This window comes from Fringilla coelebs, assembly GCF_963513975.1.
Source record: "Fringilla coelebs genome assembly, chromosome: 1".
In the NCBI taxonomy this organism is placed as follows: Eukaryota; Metazoa; Chordata; class Aves; order Passeriformes; family Fringillidae; genus Fringilla; species Fringilla coelebs.
In genome coordinates this window covers 20,390,269-20,409,385 of record NC_140028.1, presented here as the reverse complement: position 1 = coordinate 20,409,385, position 19,117 = coordinate 20,390,269, and positions in this window count along the sequence as shown.

Sequence of the window (19,117 nt, the reverse complement as noted above, 5' to 3'; positions counted from 1 at the left end):
CTTGATTAGATCTTATATGATGATTTTTAAAAGGTCAATAAATGGTACTAAATGTTTACCAGATGTGTTACCCACTGAATTATCAGTACTTATAAGTTGTTGCAAAGCCTAATGGTAATTAAGGTTTTTTGTATTCATCTCTCATAGCTCCTCTAATAAAGATTCTGAGAATAGTTTATGACATACCATACATGATCACACTATCAATTTGTTTTCCATTTTAAGATGAAAATGACATATAAAGTTTGATCCAAATTAATGCTTGAAGATATCTCTCATCCATCTCCAAAACACTATCATCCAAATACAAGTATAAATTAGATACAAATCTGCTTAGCAGCAGATGGGGCTGTTAGGTCCTGATATATTGTCTATGCAGCTAGTGGAGGGCCTTGGAAGTAAATCCTTTGTAGGAGTTTCAAAGTGAAGAGTATAATCCAAATATAAGCTAATAAACTTTGCGAGGAATAAGCCTTTGAAACTCAGGACAAGAAAACTCTCTCACTTCAGGAGAAATGTTTTTCTTTCTGTAGCTAAGCAATCACTTAGCTGATATTTGAATCTTAACTTATGTTTCCTGAAGTTGTTCTTTGATCCAATGCTGCTCAGTCAAAATCCACTGTTGTAAGTTTATATATGGGATAGAAAAGTGACCTCAGAATGTCACACCATGTGTTTCTCATGAGCTGTTAGCATGCTATTCCCTCATGATTAGAAACTGCAAGATTCCCCTGTGTTGAATGATCTGATGATATCATGAGACTTGCATTTCTCTGGATCTTTAGCTACTTCATGCAGACAATACAGAATAGGTTTTTTTCCTCCAAATAAATGTAAAACCTGTATATCATCAGAATAATGGCATTTTGTGTAAGCAAGAGGAGAGTTTCTTAATTCAAGCTGGTGTTCTGGGCCAAGGACTGGATATTCAGTTAATTTTCTGGAAGTGACTATTAAATGGTAACTAGATAAATGATACTGCAAAGCACAATGCACCTTTGAAAGACTGACTCTATGTCAAAATGAAAGCAGAGGCCTACCAGCCATGAAGCAAACACTGCTGTGTGCTTAAACCCAGTGTCAGCAGGGTCAGCCCTCCACTCCAGCCAGGCTCGTGCAGCGGGCTGGGCTGAGCACTGCGCGCCGCTGCCTGCAGCACATGGGCAGCTGCAACAGGGCTGGGCAGAAGGGGAATGAAGATATGGTGAGAAACAGACAGGAAAGGCTGGTTTTGAGGGTGGGAGGAATCTCAGAATAAATCCCAGGACTTCAGGCATCAGGGCTTTAGGTGAATTGGCATCTGAGGGAGGGATGAAGGGTATGGAAGGTGGGTTACAGGTGCTCTTCCTAGTTACAGAGCTGAACTGTAGCCTCAAAGGAGGCTGCCTTTTCTCTGAAGGAAGAAAAGTGCAGTAATTATGTCTATTCCTATAAACTGTGGGGAATGAGATTATACGGGGGTGGAGTGGAAGGAAGAACAGAATGAAGAGATGGGTGAAAGCCTTAGGGTTCCCACACACACACCAGCTAATCTCCCGAGACCACATGTCTTGGAAGAGGAAGAGCTCATGCTATGATGCCTGGGGCTCTCCCACTGCTGAGCTGCACACTCTTCCTGCTGTGACAATAACTCCTTTGGAGGAAATGCTAGAGGGAAGGAGGAAAGGATGAAACTTGGAGCTTTCTGGGATTATCATCAAATATTCACCCTGGACATACTCAGGATACAAGTGTCCAGTGTTAGCCTGTAAATAAAAATGAAAAGCAATAACTACAATGTCAAGACACCACAGGAAAAAAAAACCTTTATTTGATTTTGTTGCTCTGTGAATTTATTTGCAAGAGCTGTCCATTTCCCTTTTCTGCTCTGTCTTGACACAGAGCCCACTATACAATAAGGACTTGGTGAATACAGTTGTTTCTGAGTTTCTTACTTAGCACTGAGCACCTCAGAAAAGTTCAGGAATGACTTTCAATAAGGCATTTTTAAATTGTTTTTAATTTATCTAAAAACTAAGCTAAAGAGTTTAATTAACAGGCTCAGAGTAATAGTTATACCATTTTTCCTCTGCTATCAGCTTTCACTTTTATTTACGATGGGAGTCCCCCTTGTATCTCCTTTCCCACAGGGCCCACTATCACTAATATTTCTGTGATCTGTGAATAAACCAAAATTTAAAGTTAGTACTTACAATCAATGCAAATTAATGATTTCTTAAAAAAAATATTTCAATCAGGAAAAGCAGCTTTGTAGTTGAAAATCCCATGCTGGCCTTAGAGTGGGAGTTTTTCCAGCCTCTGCTTAAATCCAAAAAAATACTGCAATCTTCTGGCACAGGCTCACTGTAATGCTTTAAAAACAATTTAGCAACTGTCATTGCTGTAATTACAGTAACTAATTACCATCCTTAGCAAACAAATAGCTTAACATAATACGCAAGCCGAATCAATTTTGAAGAAATGCAAATTCCGAAAGCGAAAAAGGGCATTTTGGCAAACCTGAAAGAGAAGCGGGAAAATAATACACTTTGTTTTATCTGCACATAATTCCCAGGGAATATCATATCATAAATATTTGCATTCAGTTCTTATCAGGACATTTGCATTTGCTTCTTATCAGTCTGCAGGCTGGACTCTGCCAGATAGAAAGTAGAGCTCCACACCATGCACATATTTCTAATGAATCACGTCTCAGGCCGAGAGAATATTTTGGCTGGAACTTTATCACTGAGATGAAGAGGTCATTTACTCTCAGAGTCAGTTCATCTTGGAATTGTCTTGAGATTTTGATGTGATTCAACCAACATTTTTTAAAACAAGAAACAAACCAACTTTGCATTCTGTTTCTGTAGCAGTTATTAAGTCTGATTGTTTGAGAAGTAATTCCTCCCCCCAAAATCAGAATCATATGAAAACAGGTTTGATTCGTATTTGTGTCCCACACTCTATAACAAACAATGCTGCACATTTTCCAGTGTACAGAAAAAGAATAAAGCAGTAACAGACTAAAATGAAGCCTAAGAAGGAAACAAGCCACACTTAACAGCCATTATCTCGAAATTTAATGCCAAATCCTTTTGTAGTGCTTCAGAAATGCAGTTGATTAGTGGCAGTTTTCTCAGTAATGAGAGGAAATGGTTATGAAGGGAAAACAGTGACTCTAATGAGCCATCAGATTTCCTTAGCACTTACCACAGGAAAAAAAAAAATCACATTTTTATTATAAAAATGCATTTCACCTGTAAGAAAAACAAGTGGAAAATGTCATAAATGTTTTCCTGTTGCTTCCTCACATGCACAAAGGGAATATATACCAAAAAACACTGAATCAACTCAATTCTGCTTTCAGCATTCTGCATGTACGCAAGATTTTGTTTGTTTTTATGTAGAATACAAGTGTGAGCCCATAAACACATTCTGTTATGGCAAAAAAATAAAGACCTCCTATTCTTAGGTATAAAACTGATAGCTATTGCGTGCCATCTGGAAAAATGTAGATTTTACACATTTATTCAAGGGTGCAATCCAAATATTTTAATGGAACTGAGCAATTATTTTCTGTTACTTTCAGCGCCAGAATACCCCTTTTTTGTTTACTTATACATTTACATGTAGTTTATATTTGTGTAGTCTAATTCAGAATTTAAAACAAATTTTCTTTTATTTTTAAAGTGTTTACTTTAAAGCCATGCAAATTACCACTTCTGAGCTCCTGAACTAGTGCAACAGCCAGATGTAAGTTGATATTCTTCCGTGCACAGTTGCTGCTTGCAGCAGTTGAGTATTTGGCACTATTTATTTTCACATAACTTCTGAGAAGTTGAATCTTGACTAGTGATCAATCTACTGTATGGTGTGTTTTTCCTGTTATGTGTTGTAACACAGCAAACAAATTTGTCTCCCGGTCATTTGAAGCATTAAAAAACCATTTTAAAATGCATCTACTTTTTTCCATGTAACGATTACTTAAAGTTAGTTTCACCTGATGCCCAAGTATTCCACTTTGATTTATTTGTTGAAACACACTGTGCAGTTTCTAGTTCATTATAATTCAAATGACTGATACAGCTCATTTGGACCAAGGAAAACATTGCATCAGCGGTGTCAGAATTGTCTGAAAACAGCTCCTGAAGCCTTACTGCTATTGCCAAAGTTGGGATAGTTTTGATAATGTACTGTGATGTAGAGTGAATGCTTTTTTGCCCTTTCCTGGTGCAGTATTTGGATTTGCAGTGCTGTAAGGACTTGACTGCCATGTCGCTGTAAGGAAGAAGAAAAAGAGTGAATATTGAATGAAGCTTTGGTGGAGTTGTACAGCTACAGAAATCATCCAGTTGTTTCTATGTAGAAGAGCTAACATCACCTCCATTTTTCCATGGGATCATCAGAATCTAGTGGAAAAACCTCCAGAGGCAGAAACAATGACATCTTCAAGCCCTCTCAAAGATCTCCAGAATAAGCACACATCTGAGCTCCCAAACATTTCCCAGGCACATAAAATGTGTATGAAGAGGAAAAAAACTTCATAAGATTGTCTTTCTCTAATTTTACCTCTATGAAATTAAGTGTTATTTCAATGAAAAGTAGAATTTTGTATTTGTTTCTACTTCTGTAAAAGTAGAACAGTTAAGCTTTTGTTTCCATGCTGCTGAGCATACACCACTGCAGGCAGTGATAATTTAGTCATTTTAGCTCATTGAGAACATTTTCATCCACATCCCCATCCATTCTCCTTTTGTCTCATATTAAATTACACTCGTACTGAACTAGGACTAGCAGTGCAGTGAAAAGGCTGTTTTGAACATGCAGTTGAATTCTGTAACTCCTCTGGTCTAGAAATCATCTCAAGGGTTCATGTTTTATCATTTGTTTTTAGCTCTTTCTTTGAGGTGGGAAGGGCTTATAGTTAAGAGCCCATTATCAGAGTGAAGGATGCAGGAAATCCAAAATATTTATGTTTGTTCATGGCACGCGGACAAGAAACAGTGCTCAAGAAAAGGGTTTTCTGATTAAGTGATTGAAAACACTCTGGTGTATGTTAATGGCTTCTTCTGTCCAACAGATAACATCATCTTTAGCCTTATCACTGTTCTTGAACTTATTTTAAACATTCTCCTGTGCTCTTCCAATTACATACTGTGCTCTTTAGGCATCCTGTCTCTTCACTGAAAATCATCTAATTTGTTTGCTTTCTAATTTTTTTTTGCCAGCAGGTTGGGTGTGAAAAGAAGCATTTAAAAGATACTTGAAATAAAAAAATGCATTCCCCAGTAAAATTAATTTACATGGAATTAAACCATACACTTACAGAAAAAGAAAAATTGGTTTTTAAAAGAATAACACTTGAATTTTAATACCTTGATATCATTCTGGCTGCATGAGCACACTGAAAAGATAAAGATGAAGGAAGATCTGATCATTATTTAAATGTATGCAGAAGACTCCAAATGAGATAAAATTAGGTATGATCGTGGTAGATCAAAATTTTTAAAACACTGAATATATCCTTGTTTTTTGAGCTGTAAGAATCTGTCCAGGATAAGACACTGCAAAGGCTTTTGTACCAATCCTAGTACCACTAATAGTAAATTATAAGGCACCTTTCATTGTGTAGGATCCCAAAGAGGTTAGCAACTATGTCCGCTGCTTCTTCATTAAAGAACTATGCTTTTATTAAAAGAACTATGTCTATATCAGAGGGACTTTTTAATTTAGATATTCTGCACTGTCTGTATCAGTAAGCAAGGAAGAAGGCTGATCCAGAAATTAGTACATAACTGTAGGCCTGGATTTGATCTAGTCTGTTGCTGAGGGTGTAGCAGATGAATAAAATAAAATATGATTTCTCTGGTGAGAGGGATAGGGAGGGAGAAAGAGAAGGAGAGAAGACAAGAAGAGAGGGAGAGCACAGAAGTGGGAGGACTGCCTTCCGAGACCTCATTTGAGATTTATTTCTCTATTTTGCTCGCTATTAAGTACAGAATTTTTTCTTAAGCAGTGTCTAAAAATTCAACCCCACCTTTTCTAAGTCAACCACTCCACTCCCCTGGCCAGTTGGATTAGTGTTTAAACCCTTCAGACTGAGCTTGGTGTTAAAAGAAGTCTGATATTTTCTTGTTTGAAGGGATAATCACTATGATATTTTACAAAAGGTAGGTTACATCAGTGGAGGTTACAGTGTTTTAAAAGAAAAGGTGAGATGAGCTATTGGAAACGAAGAGAGCCAGGCTGTGCACCCTGGGTGGACAAAGGTGCACCAGAGGATCTCTGAGTGGGGGAATGATCAGCAGGATATGAAGCACCCACCCTCTGTCAGCACCTCGACAGAACCTGTGAATAAGAGGCAGATTTAGATCCTATTTACTGTCATTTATTGACTGCAAACGAGCAGAGGTTCCTAGAAGGGGCTTGCTCTCTGTCTGTGTACATGAAAAAAAAAAAATCTGTGTCTGTATTTCACTTCCCTGGATCTCTGGTCTGTGAATGAGGATAGAAGACTTCATTCAGATGTTTATTCCTTGGGAGAGAAGGGATAGGGAAATGCTGATAGAATTTCAGCATTAGATATGTATTAATATTTGGTCAGCATTAGAGCTGTTTTAGTATTTCTTAACATAGAAATTAGTTGACATTTTTAAAGGAATAAAATAATTGAACACATTTGGTAAATATTACCATTGTTTATTGAATTCTTCATTCAAGTATGTATAGTATTCAACTACTCAGAATTACTCTAACACCTCATAAAATTACTTGTGGAACACATTATTTGATGAAAAATTATAAATTTCTAAGGTAATGTATTCCTTAAGTACTATTTATCTAGCTATGCTACAGATAAGAGATTTTTACTAAAACACCAGGCACTTTAGGATCCTTTTGAGTTGAAGGACCTATATAAATATTGAGTTCTATGAGGATAGAAGGGCTTACACCAGTCTATCTCTATTGAAATTACACCAGCTATACTCCTTTCTACTGATATAAATCCAACCCAGGTAACAAGTATTGCACAGACATGTTAACTTTTCTTTTATCCTAATGAACACATCACACACTTACCCATTTATCCATCCTTGTGTTTCTGTCTAACTTTCTATAGGATACACACGTAAAACTCTTCCTGCATCAGTGAAATGCTGGCATCCATTGAGGTGACAGGCAATTTCTGTTTAAGAGGAGACAGAAACACAAAACAAAAGTTTAGGACAGGAAGTGAAGGAGAACTAATCCAGCTGAAATTCCAAGGGGTTCCAAGCAGACAGAATAATATTTGCAGATGTGATTAAATTACTTGTTGTGAATGGTTTTTTCCCCCATTTAGTCCTGAATTTAGGACTATGCTGAGTCTTGTTGCTGTATCATAAACTGTATCATCTACTAAGGGTAATGTTAAAGCAGATATATTTTATTCACCAGGGCTTGCTTTTGACTTTCTCATAAATATATTACAATAAATATATTTTTTAAGCACTTCTGGGGGGTTTATCATAACTAATAATTGTTCTCTATAGGGCATAGCTATCATCTAAACCTTTTGCTATTGCTCTATATTCCTGATGGATGGTTAATCTTTAAGACCCCATCCCTCCTTTATTCAATGGAATACCAAAGGATGAAAATGAATGCCAAAACACTGTATTCATATAAATATTAATGCTGAAAATACTCAAAGTCTTTGAAATCACGACATTATAAGTGAAGTGGAAATTTTCAGCATATCTAAAACAGATAATGTGGCAGAAATAAAGAGTTGAGCAGTGTAACAGCTTACTTTTTAAAATTTGTCAGTTCTTCATTCAACCACTGCAATTGTCCAAATTGTCCTGGAGGTCTCTCTTCACTCTCAGCCAGGACTCAGCTGCTGGTAAGAGGTGTAGGTGAGCACCAGCACCACAACAGAAGAATGCCCCAGAGACAGTTTATTTCTGGATATCCTTGTCTGCATGGACATGAGACCACCCTGGAAATCATAACTTGCAGTGTATAAGTCCATTTGGGCTTTATTCCTATTGCTCAGCCATCATTCTTGAGACTGTGTTCACCTCAAATTCCCAAGTTCCCTTCCTTTTATTGAAACTCTGTGGTGCTGGGAGAAGCTGACAGGGAGGAAGGAAGGTCCTGGGTGTACAGCACCTTGGTGGGGTGGGACTGCTCCTCCTGGATGCATGCAAGCCATCCCACCTACCATCCTGGCAAATGCTGCTCATTTCCCAGGATGACAAGGTTGCAGTGCAGTGGCTGAAGCACAGGGGAAGCCTCTCCCTCAGGAACAGGTTATGTGGCTGGGGCCTCTGTCCCCTCCTGGACCAGTTTCCACGAGCCTTTCCCACCACTGCAATGCTGGCACACACTTCACTGTGTACAGCCATGGAAAAAAGAGTAAAATAGCTTATTGTTAGAGAAAAATCACTATGAAGAGTGGTGACGATCACTGGAAAAGTTTCTGGACCTGACAGGTTTTTAAACTTCTGTTTAAACACCAGTTCTATACTCCTATTCATGTCTTAACCTTCTCTATTAATTGTTCCTTTTGAAGCAGTATAAAACAAAGAAAGGAAAAATAGAGACTCTTAATAGAGTCTCTGTGCATCTGGAAAACACACCGATTGAAATATCACTGTGAGCAAGTCCGCTCTGCAGACACTAATTGATATTGTCTGAATAAGTGGAAGTGCCTGTCAGAGAATCCTTTTAAACTGCTGACTTGTTTCCATATCCAGTATACTTAAACTTGGCATGATGTTAGCTTCCCTCTTAGAAATCCTCATATTTTGATTTATGAATGTTTTCAAATTTTTAAGATTCTCAAAAATGTTGTTTCACCTGTAAGTAGAGAGATAGCTTGTTTGGCTAACTGCCTTGAATGACTGTGTGCCAGGTAATGAATAATGCCATGTTCAATATTCTAAATTTGTGTTCCAAATTCTGAATTCCAAATGAGCTGCATGGAAGTATACTGATAAGTGGCTGATTTTTACTGCAAGGATTGTCTTATTTTAAACTTTAAATTTAGTTGCCTTACTTTACTCAAAGGATTTTTGAGTGGAATGGGATTTAAAGTGATAGTACATAATATTTCTACATCTTTCGAAGTCTTGGATCATTCCAAACTGAATAAAGGGATAAATCAGTGCAACCTATTTCTGCAAAATAAAAGGACAAAACACATCCCTGGGTGTATCTATCAAGAGTTAAGCCAAGAATGAGTTTCCCCAAATATAAAGTGCCAAATCTGTTTAGACACTCTCCTGAGGCCAATCGACCTGATTAAATAAACATTATATTTGAAGTTTGGCACTCCTTTTAATTGCATTATGTAAAAAAATTTGGTGAAAAACTCAAGTGAGGATCTCAGGGAAAGCATTTACCAGTGGTGGGCTCGGAAATACTGTACTATTTTCCAATCAGGAATATAAGGAAGCATGGTGTTTGTTTTTCATTTACATAACCTCATGATAACTGCTGACTATTTAACAAGCATGTTTGAAAATTGAGGTTAATAAAATCAACATTGACAAAGAGACAAAAGAATTAAGTCTTTTATTAGAAATTTAAAATAATATGAAGAAAATTTTGTTTGAATATATAACTGAGGTCATCACTATGTAAAGAAATGTGAAATGAAGATAGTTCACATATTTTGTTGCTCCAAATGCTATGGAGATTGCATATTATTTTAAATTCTCTTTAATTAACACTTCCTGAGCATAACCACTGTCACGTATACAGATGTGGAAAACTACTAAAATGGTGCAGCTGATAAGCAAAATAACATCAAAAGTCCATTACAATTATCACAATATATTTTCCTCAGTATAATAACATGGAACCGATAATAATTATTTAGCTGCAACTACGTAGCTGCTTTAAGACTAATAAAATGCAAAATAAAACCCAGTTCCAATATCAAGAAAGTCATAGCAGGAGAATTGCTGTTAGTCAGTCAAATATATACAGAGGTCTAGCTGTGGAAATGATTGACTACATTAACTACCACTGCACATTGCTATTGGTCTTGATTTCACTTGTACAAATCTTTCAAGTTTTTCAGGTTTATTAGCAAATTTGGATTTACAGAAAGATACCTTTGTTCCTCCTGGTGTTGTTTTAGTCCATTTTATCAGCATATTCTCCATCACCATAGTGATCTCTGGAGGAGTATATTTGCTGAACTTTTAATGTAAGGAAAATGCCCATCATCTGGAACAATACATGTTCCATGTATTTTACTGGCTAAACCCCATGTGAATTCATTTTCATCTCCATAGTTTACATGAGGGACATTTCTATCTCAGGACTATAGAATATGCTTTTCTCAGTTATAAATAGCAACAAAAAGTGGAAGTCAAAAGTGAAAGAGCACAATCACAGACCAGACTTAGTCCACCAGAAAAATAGTAATATTTGTAAAAAGCTATTACTGAAATCTTTAAAAAGTAAATTTGCTGCAGATTTTAGGGCCATAGGCATGGAGGTATTCATCATAGCAATTTCACTGCAAGATGTACGGAGCAGAAGGATTCCTAAAAGTCTTTTGGTCACCAATCATCTTGACTCAAGACTGAAGTCAGACTAATTAGTAAAATTAGTGCCAGAAAACCACAGTCTTCAGTAAGAGATGTAATCTCTTTTCATAATGCAGAATAAAATGATCCCAGGAAGACAATGGATTTTTTAAAAATAAATTAGTATTCACTGCAAACAAATTAGTTGAAATATGGCTTAGTATTGATGTTCTGTTCCAAAAAGGTATGTATCTTGGAAAAAAAAGGATAGAATTTGGTCATGACAATTTTTTTTTCAAAGATTGCTTCAATTCAGATCTACAAGACAGTATTAATTACATTTTTTTCCTAATCTGCCATGTTATTTTTTCCTAAAAAAGGATAAACTTTGACGTTTTCTTCTGCAGTGTCTATCCTGTGTAGGTTAAGGCTCTTTCATATAAGTGAGAATTTCTTCAGGTGTTTCTATCATGTCAGAAAAAAACAGAAAGTTCAAGGTGCTGTTTTTGAAACATTATCTTTTCACTTCCCCAGTGGCATGTAATGGCAGTAAATATTAAAAGCTTTGGCATTCTTTTCTTATCTGTTTTCTTATCTCTGTTTCCTTATCCGTCTTTCCTTGTTTTTCATTGCTCTTATTCATCAAGATAAAGGAGGGCCCCAAAACTGTCTATTTCCCAAAAGTTTCTTTGCATAATCCATCTCTGTTGGAGAATTTCCTTTTTTAGTTCTTAACCTTTAAGAGGAGCTCGTGCCAAGATGGGCTCTGTGCATTATCTGAATTCTGCTGAATATGTTTGAAGTTCAGCCCTATGTTAACGATGTCCACAGAAGTCTTGGCATCATCTTCAAAGATGTGTAGGGCCATATTTTAAAGGTATTTAGGCACCTAAGCATGTTTTTATCTCTAGTTTTAGGTGCCTAAACATGAATTTATCTGTTGCATTAGCTGATTAAAAAAATGTGTTTATGTGCAGTTTTAAAAATCTGGCTATAAATTTTCAGGTAACTCAAGAAATATTCATCCAAAACCAGAAAAGGTTCCAGGGGAGAATACATCACTGTCTGATGTGGGGAATTTGGTGGCTGCTTCTTCAGTGTAAATTTGGGGCTAGCTTGCAAATCCAGTGATAATTCATGGGAACATTAGAATGTTTGTACTGGAGATGATGAAACATCCATCTTGACTGTTGTCCTGTGTCCAATAGTTGCCAGTAGCAGACTTAAAAAAAAAAAAAAGAAAAAAAAAACCCAAAACCCAAACCAAGCAAATAAACCCAGGGAAAGAAGAGAACTGTATTTTTCCTGGAATATTGTGTTAGACTCATCATGGATTAGGAGACAGAGGCTGCCCATGTAACAGCCTCTTAATATGCTGTCAGCACTTATTGTTTGTAGTACAGCACTGGCTTGAGGTTTGCAAAAAAAAAATAGCCAGACCATCTCCAGAATCCCCCTTTGAAGAGTAACAGCAATCTGTTTTTCTATCACTGCTATTTCATTTACCTTTAAGATTATTTTCCCAATGTACCTTACTTTAGATCCATTGAAACTCAATTGCATCAGCACAAAGGTGCATGAGTACCTTCTTGTAGTCTTTGTCCACTGCCAGTGTAACCCTTGCTTTGTTTCCCCTCCTTTACACTCAGAGGTTAACTCATGTCTGTTGCTACCAGCTTTTCTGGTACAGACATGAGCCTTGCTGAGCCACGGTGTCAAGAGTGTCTCCTGGAGCTCTTTTTAGAAACTGAAGCCACATTTGCCTCTTCTCATGCTGCTGTGCTGAGACTGAGCTGGAGCACAGCACTATCAGACCAGAGTCCATCAACATTCTGAGATATTTCTGAGCTCTTGAGTGAATGTTCTAGAGATTTGTTCTTGCTAATTTCAGCCATAGGCTCAAAAACACCTTTAATTTATGCTCTTGCTTGACACAGTTCTTCTAACTCGTCCTTTCCATCGAAAGAGGCAAGTGTTGGACTCCCTTTATGCTCCCCTAGAGTGAACCTTAATGCAAGGAATTCTCAGAGGTTTTCTAACTGCTGAAGTTTTATTTTCATCAAGTTTCCCTCTTGCACCTTTACCATCTATCAGCTCCACAGATTCCCTGGCAGACTTCTGTTTTTTTTAATAGTCTAAAGATGGTTTTATTGTTAGCTTTTTATGCTGTTAGAAAGTTGTTCCTCAAATTCTTTTTTGGCCTGCCAATGTTTTTATTATTTATGGTTTGAATTTACTTACTGGTGTTTAGACTAGAAAGAATTTGCAGACAAGCTAAATGCCAAAGTTACCCATGAAAGTAGAAGAACTGGATCAGCTTAGGAGTTCACTTTTCTTATCTTGAGAGTGGCTAACCTCAGATACTTCTGGAAAGAAAGGAGGGGGAAAGGGAAAAAAAGGAACAGGGTGTTTTCAAATTGCCTTCTCTAAGACCTGACAGTGGTTAATTTTTTCCCTGAAACCCAGTATTTTATATCATTTATATTTTTTACATCTAATGCTTCTGTGAATTTGACTCCTTGCTTTCACAATATGTAGCAGGACTGAGTTCTACAATATGTTTATTGTAGGGGAAAAACCATGTTTGATTTTCCCTTGAAACTTAACAAATTTCAATACCACAAATTTTTTCTTTCTTTTGTACTATGGAAAAAAAATAGAACATTCAGTTCCTATTATTCATATAAATCTTTTTATTTTGGGCTGTTTTGGGGAGAAGAGCTTTTATTTTGAAAGGAAAAAAGAAGAAATTGGATACAGTCAATAAATATTGATTTACTTGACAAATTTGTGGGCAGAAGATTTATGAAATGAAAAGGTGATTCAGTGATTCTAGTGAAAGGAAGAAGAATAGGAAAGTAGTCATGATAAACTTTGAAAAGGAGAATGTTGGTAAGCTATGGTTAGGTAAATTCCTCAGGAAATAATTCTGTGAAGAAAAATGAAGTTCAGAAGAACTGGCCATTCGTAAGAGAGACAAGATTTAAGTCCCAGCAGTAAATAGTTGTGAAACATAAGCAGGGTATAACCAATACCAAAATCTTTAATTTAGTCAAAAATGAAGAAAAGGAGGGAAGGGAAGGGAAGGGAAGGGAAGGGAAGGGAAGGGAAGGGAAGGGAAGGGAAGGGAAGGGAAGGGAAGGGAAGGGAAGGGAAGGGAAGGGAAGGGAAGGGAAGGGAAGGGAAGGGAAGGGAAGGGAAGGGAAGGGAAGGGAAGGGAAGGGAAGGGAAGGGAAGGGAAGGGAAGGGAAGGGAAGGGAAGGGAAGGGAAGGGAAGGGAAGGGAAGGGAAGGGAAGGGAAGGGAAGGGAAGGGAAGGGAAGGGAAGGGAAGGGAAGGGAAGGGAAGGGAAGGAGGAAGGGAAGGGAAGGGAAGGGAAGGGAAGGGAAGGGAGGAAGGAAGGGAAGGGAAGGGGAAGAGACCTGATAATACATTGACAAACGAGATGTATTTTCACCAGTTTAAAAAATCCAATAAATTATTTTGTTTAGGAGCTCCTACAATGTGGAGGAGATTCACTAGACCAAGGAATGGGGAAAAAACCCCACCAACTCATAAAAATGGGAAAAAAAAATCCCTACAAAAAATACATATGGCACTGTATTTTTTTTTAAACCTTGGATCCAATTATTAGCCAGTAATATGAAGCACATAGAAGAGAAATATGGTTTTGTCCAGACAAAATTATCTCAGTCCTATCTATTTTCTTTCTTTGTCAAAGTGACTGTAATAAACTGGAAAAATATAATGATGATTTATCTTGCTATTTGTAAAGATTTTTATGCTGTCATATTACATTCCCAAGAAAATAATGTATGAACTCAATTAAATAATTTAATTTTAGATGAACGACTGTTTGGAAAACAATTCTCAAAGAGAATGCATCAATAGCACTCTATAAAACTTCAAATTGAACCATGCACAGTCTTTTTTGTGACCTTGATTAAGAACTGGAAAGCAGAATTGATGAATGTCAAAATTAAGAGGGAGAATTACACACACTTTGAAGAATAAAATAAAAAAAATTGAAATCTGCAATTAAGGACATTAAACCTGAGGAGGGGGAAAGTATACATACAGTGTATATACATGCAGAAAGGAGAAGTCAAACACAAAACCACAAAGTGGACAGTAACTAGAAAGAACGATGTACTGCAGAAAATATCTTCAGCACCTCAGACTGAATGTGAAGCAGGAATGAGATGTTGTTTCAAAAATAAAATCTTAGTCAAAGATGCAGAAGAAGGATGGGAGATTTGGGAGGTAATTATTCTGTTCTATCTACTACTGGTGGAATATTTTATCCAGATTTGGGCACCATGCTTTATGAAAAACTGTGTTTGGCAAGAGTCCAGGACAGAGTGACAAGAGTGATTAGAGGTTTAGAAAGCATGGTCTATGAAGAAGGGTTGAAAGAATTTGGTTTGTTTAGTCTAGGAGAAAACAGACTGGGAGACAGACATGGTAGCAGCCTTTCAATATGTAAAAGTTTGTTACAAAAGGACTGAAATTGCTTGTTGACTATAGGTAGGTTCAGTAATAATTGGAACTATTTTCTGTAGAAATTTGAGTTATATATTAGACATGACTTTGTAAATGAGATATTTAAGCAATGGAGCACCCGAATGAAGAAGCTTATGCATTCTCAGTTGATGTTTTTTCCATATCAAGTAAACGAAACACTTCTGTACTGCATGTTAGATCCTCTGTCAGAGCAGGGGACATATTAGATGGTCTCCTCACAACCCAATTTTCCCATTATGCACATTTCCTTAGCCAGAATATTTTGTATTTGTTACCCAGAAGCACGAATGAAATGTGACCAAACTAGCAAAACCCACTATCCCTTACTACACACTTTTTGTGACTTTATGCTAATTTTTTTGCTTATTCAAACAGCCAAACACATTTTTTCAGAATAATTTTAAATCAGTTCTCTCATGACCTTAACAGTAGTAATCAGCTGCCAGCAAATCTCTTTTCTACCTACTGTCTTTAAAATAGAACCACAGCTGATCATAGTGTTCCAGTTGAGAATGAGCTGCTTGCTTATGACCTGATATAACCTGTCAGGGTAATTGTCTATCCTGCTCTTTATTGTATCTTATACATTATTTCTGTCTCTAGCCATTGTTGACAGTGACCTGACTGTTTTTTGGATGCCCATTCACACAGACTTGCATGGTGCCTCTCTTTATCTTTGTGTGTGCTGGTTATTCTGAATGATGAGCATTTTGTTTTTCACCCTTTCTGCCCATCATTGTTATACATTAACAGTCCTAGTTTACATTCTTTATATTCTCTTGTCTTAATCTATTGCTAGGATAAAACTATCCCATTGATATCCTCTGCCTTTTTTTATGTTCCTCACAACAAATGCTTATAAAGTCACTTCACAGCCTTTATTTTGCCTTAAGACCTTATTGAGGGATGCACACTAGACTTGTCCACAGTTGAATGTCTTTCATCTAGTGGAAAAGAAGAGGATCTTAGGAATACTATTTTTGATGACATGAACTAGTTGCCAGTTGCACTCCACTGAAGCTAAAGACAGTCTGATTCACTCAGATGTGAATTTTGAGTAGGTCAGCCAGGTGAATTATCCTTAAAGTGTATGGGGATATTTAAATAGCTGTGCTTTTTCATAGTGGCTGAGAAGACAGTTTTGGAAGACAATAGCTGCTAAGACTTCAGAGGCTGAAATAACATCTAGTCACCATTTCACACATTGTTCAGCATCATAGAATACCGAATAAATATCAGAACTTAAAACGCCAGAAATACAAAATACATATCAGAAACTTGTTTGTGGTGGAATCCACTAGAGGATTACAAGAGCCTCCTTATGTCTGTGACTTCCTGAGTGCATGATGCACAAGGGGGAATGAAGCATCAAAACCTCAGTGGCACCAAGAGTAGAATGAGCTCTGAGGTGGTGCCCTGCATGAATGCACAGCCCCACAGACACACTGAAACTACAGCTTTCTGCAAAGCAGTGTTTGAATGCCAGGGCATTCCTAGCTGAAACACTATGTCAAAAAAGGCCTGATGACCATTTCTTGAGTCCAGAAAGATTATTGTCAGTCAATAGAGAGTGGATGCTACACAAAGAATGAAACTTTTCTGAGGTAAAAGCTGAAGTGGCCTATACTGAGCATTCTCTGTGAGGACACTGACTTCTCTGCAAATTGAGCATGAAAGCTAACAGCAAAACTTGGGAAATTAGACTCTGTAAGTGAAGTTTAATGGCACAGAAATACAGAATAGCCCAGGTCTAAATGGACTTCAAAAAACTATCTGGTCCAGACTTCTGCTGGAGAAGGAGCTTAGAAGAAATGACATTTCCTTTACAAAGGAGCCAGGATGTCTGTCTTGGCCCTATGACTGAGCAGATTTGCTGTTACATGGCAAGAGCAGGGATGAAGCATGTGTTGTTAGCTGAAATAAGTAAAGATCTGCAAAAATCCTCTTGACTTCCCCAGCGTAACTTCTTTAAGTATGACTGCACAAGGAGATTAAAAACAGAGAGGACATGAGTAGATTGACAACATATGTATAGTATCACTAGAACAAGTCCTTCAGCTCCATCATGACCACCCTTGTCTCTGGATTTCTTTACTATCTCCAACACTGTCAAGAATCCCACAAATGAAAAGAAAGACAATTCTGCTTCTGGGCTTGCTCATTCCCTGAAAGTCAGTAATGAGACAAAATTGCAGCAATGATTCAGCCATGGTATAGAGCAGTAAAGCTTTGTCCATGCCATTCACTTGAAAGGAGTCAGCTACTTGGGATAGCTACAGGCAGAGATGTCAGTTTTGGAAAATAAAACCCATGAAAGCCTACAAATTAAGACCACAGAATTAGTATTGGTTGGGATGAGTGGGTCTGGTTAACCTAGATTTTTGCAGTCACCCAGCTGATAGGGATTATTGCATTGTTTTATGTTTAAAACTAAACCCCCAGGATTTTCTCGTCATAGTTATCACTGGCTGCAGAATCATCTCCTTGATGTTTAATCAAAAAACTATAAAAAATGAAAACAGTTACCATATGCTCATCACTGTGATCTTTTAAAATGTGCACCAGGTACGAGATGATAAAACCACTCTTTTCTGAATCTTCAGGGAGCCTGAAATTTTATCTATAACAGAGATGTAACCAAACTGCTTCATTCAGTTTGATTGTCCATTGTGAAACTTAAAGATAATAGGAGAGCAACAATTTTTAACTATTTAAGTGCTGATTAAGTGGAAGGATATTTTTGTGACTGTTCGACAGCTCCAGCCCTTTACTATGTTTTATCTGTGTTGCTTGTTTTTAGAGGTCTAAAAATTCCATAATCTGTCCCTATGTCAGAGCAAGGCAACTTCTAAAATACTTCTGTGCATGCCTCCCAAAAACTACAGCACACTGAAGATGTCTGGTCAAAGACTGATAAATGAGATGTCCCAACAGCAAATGAAGAAAAGAGCTGGAAATAAAAAAATTCATTTACATTTCCAAAAGTGTCTGTCTGTTTCCCTTCATTGGCCAAACTGTGACCATCATAGCAGTAGCTCAGTCTAAAACAAATAGGAATCACTGAAACCAAGGAGAAAAAGTATGACTCTGCCACGAGTAGAAGCGTCACAGCCTGGTCCAGACCATGGTGCCTAAATGAGAAGTACACTCAGGAATTTGCCATTGTACATCTCACTAATTGTTCAATGTTCACTACTGCAAGCCCCACCTTGGGCTGGGATTTATTGGTGGTGGATGTTGCCATACTGAGGACAGGGTTTTAGTGTAAACCAAGCACAGTGCAAAGATATCCAAGGTAGGCTGGCTACCAGAAGCAATATTTGTGTATAGGCTCATGGCATGATAGGCAGTCATTATTCTTCCTGGTTAAAGCCAGCTCAGTTATCTCTCCAATGCACTGCTGTCTGCAGTGTGACATATCCTTGAAACAGTTCTTATTCCAGGAAAAAGTGAGTATTATTAGCATGGTCACACAGCAACCCTGTGGTAGAATAAGAAATAGACTCCTTAATTCTTAGACTCGGTGTTTAATTAAAAGACCAGACTGCTGTGTGCTCTTTAGCAAGCCTGGCTTTGGTAGTGCACCCAGTACCAGTTTGGCAGCCCCATCCAGGCTGCTGCCTGGTACCTGGGCACAGCCAGGGCTCCCTCCCTTCCCAGCACAGGCACCTTCCTTTCCCCAGCCCCTCCTGAGCAGCAGATGAAATTCCTCAGCTCATTTCCACAGCCCTCTACGGGGACTCTGGGCCTCATGAGGGTGATTTTCTACCCTGGGTTGAAGGACTAATGCATCCAAAGAGACAGGGACCCTGCTGTCAGCTAGTTGAGCCAAAATCAGGCATGATACCAGTCATACTAATGTAAAAACAAGTAAGATGCTTATGTGCAAAATCTGAATGTGAAAAATATTCATAAAGCAGGTGTAGGGAAAAAACTGTGCTTATTTTAAAGGCTTTTTTCATAGTCTGTTGACAAGTTGACAAGCAGTTTAGAGTTTTATTTTACCACATGAATGTGAGCTAGAACTCATAAGAACTTTTGTCCTTAATTTTTTGTTTGCAGGAAGGCACTTAAAAATCTAATTCC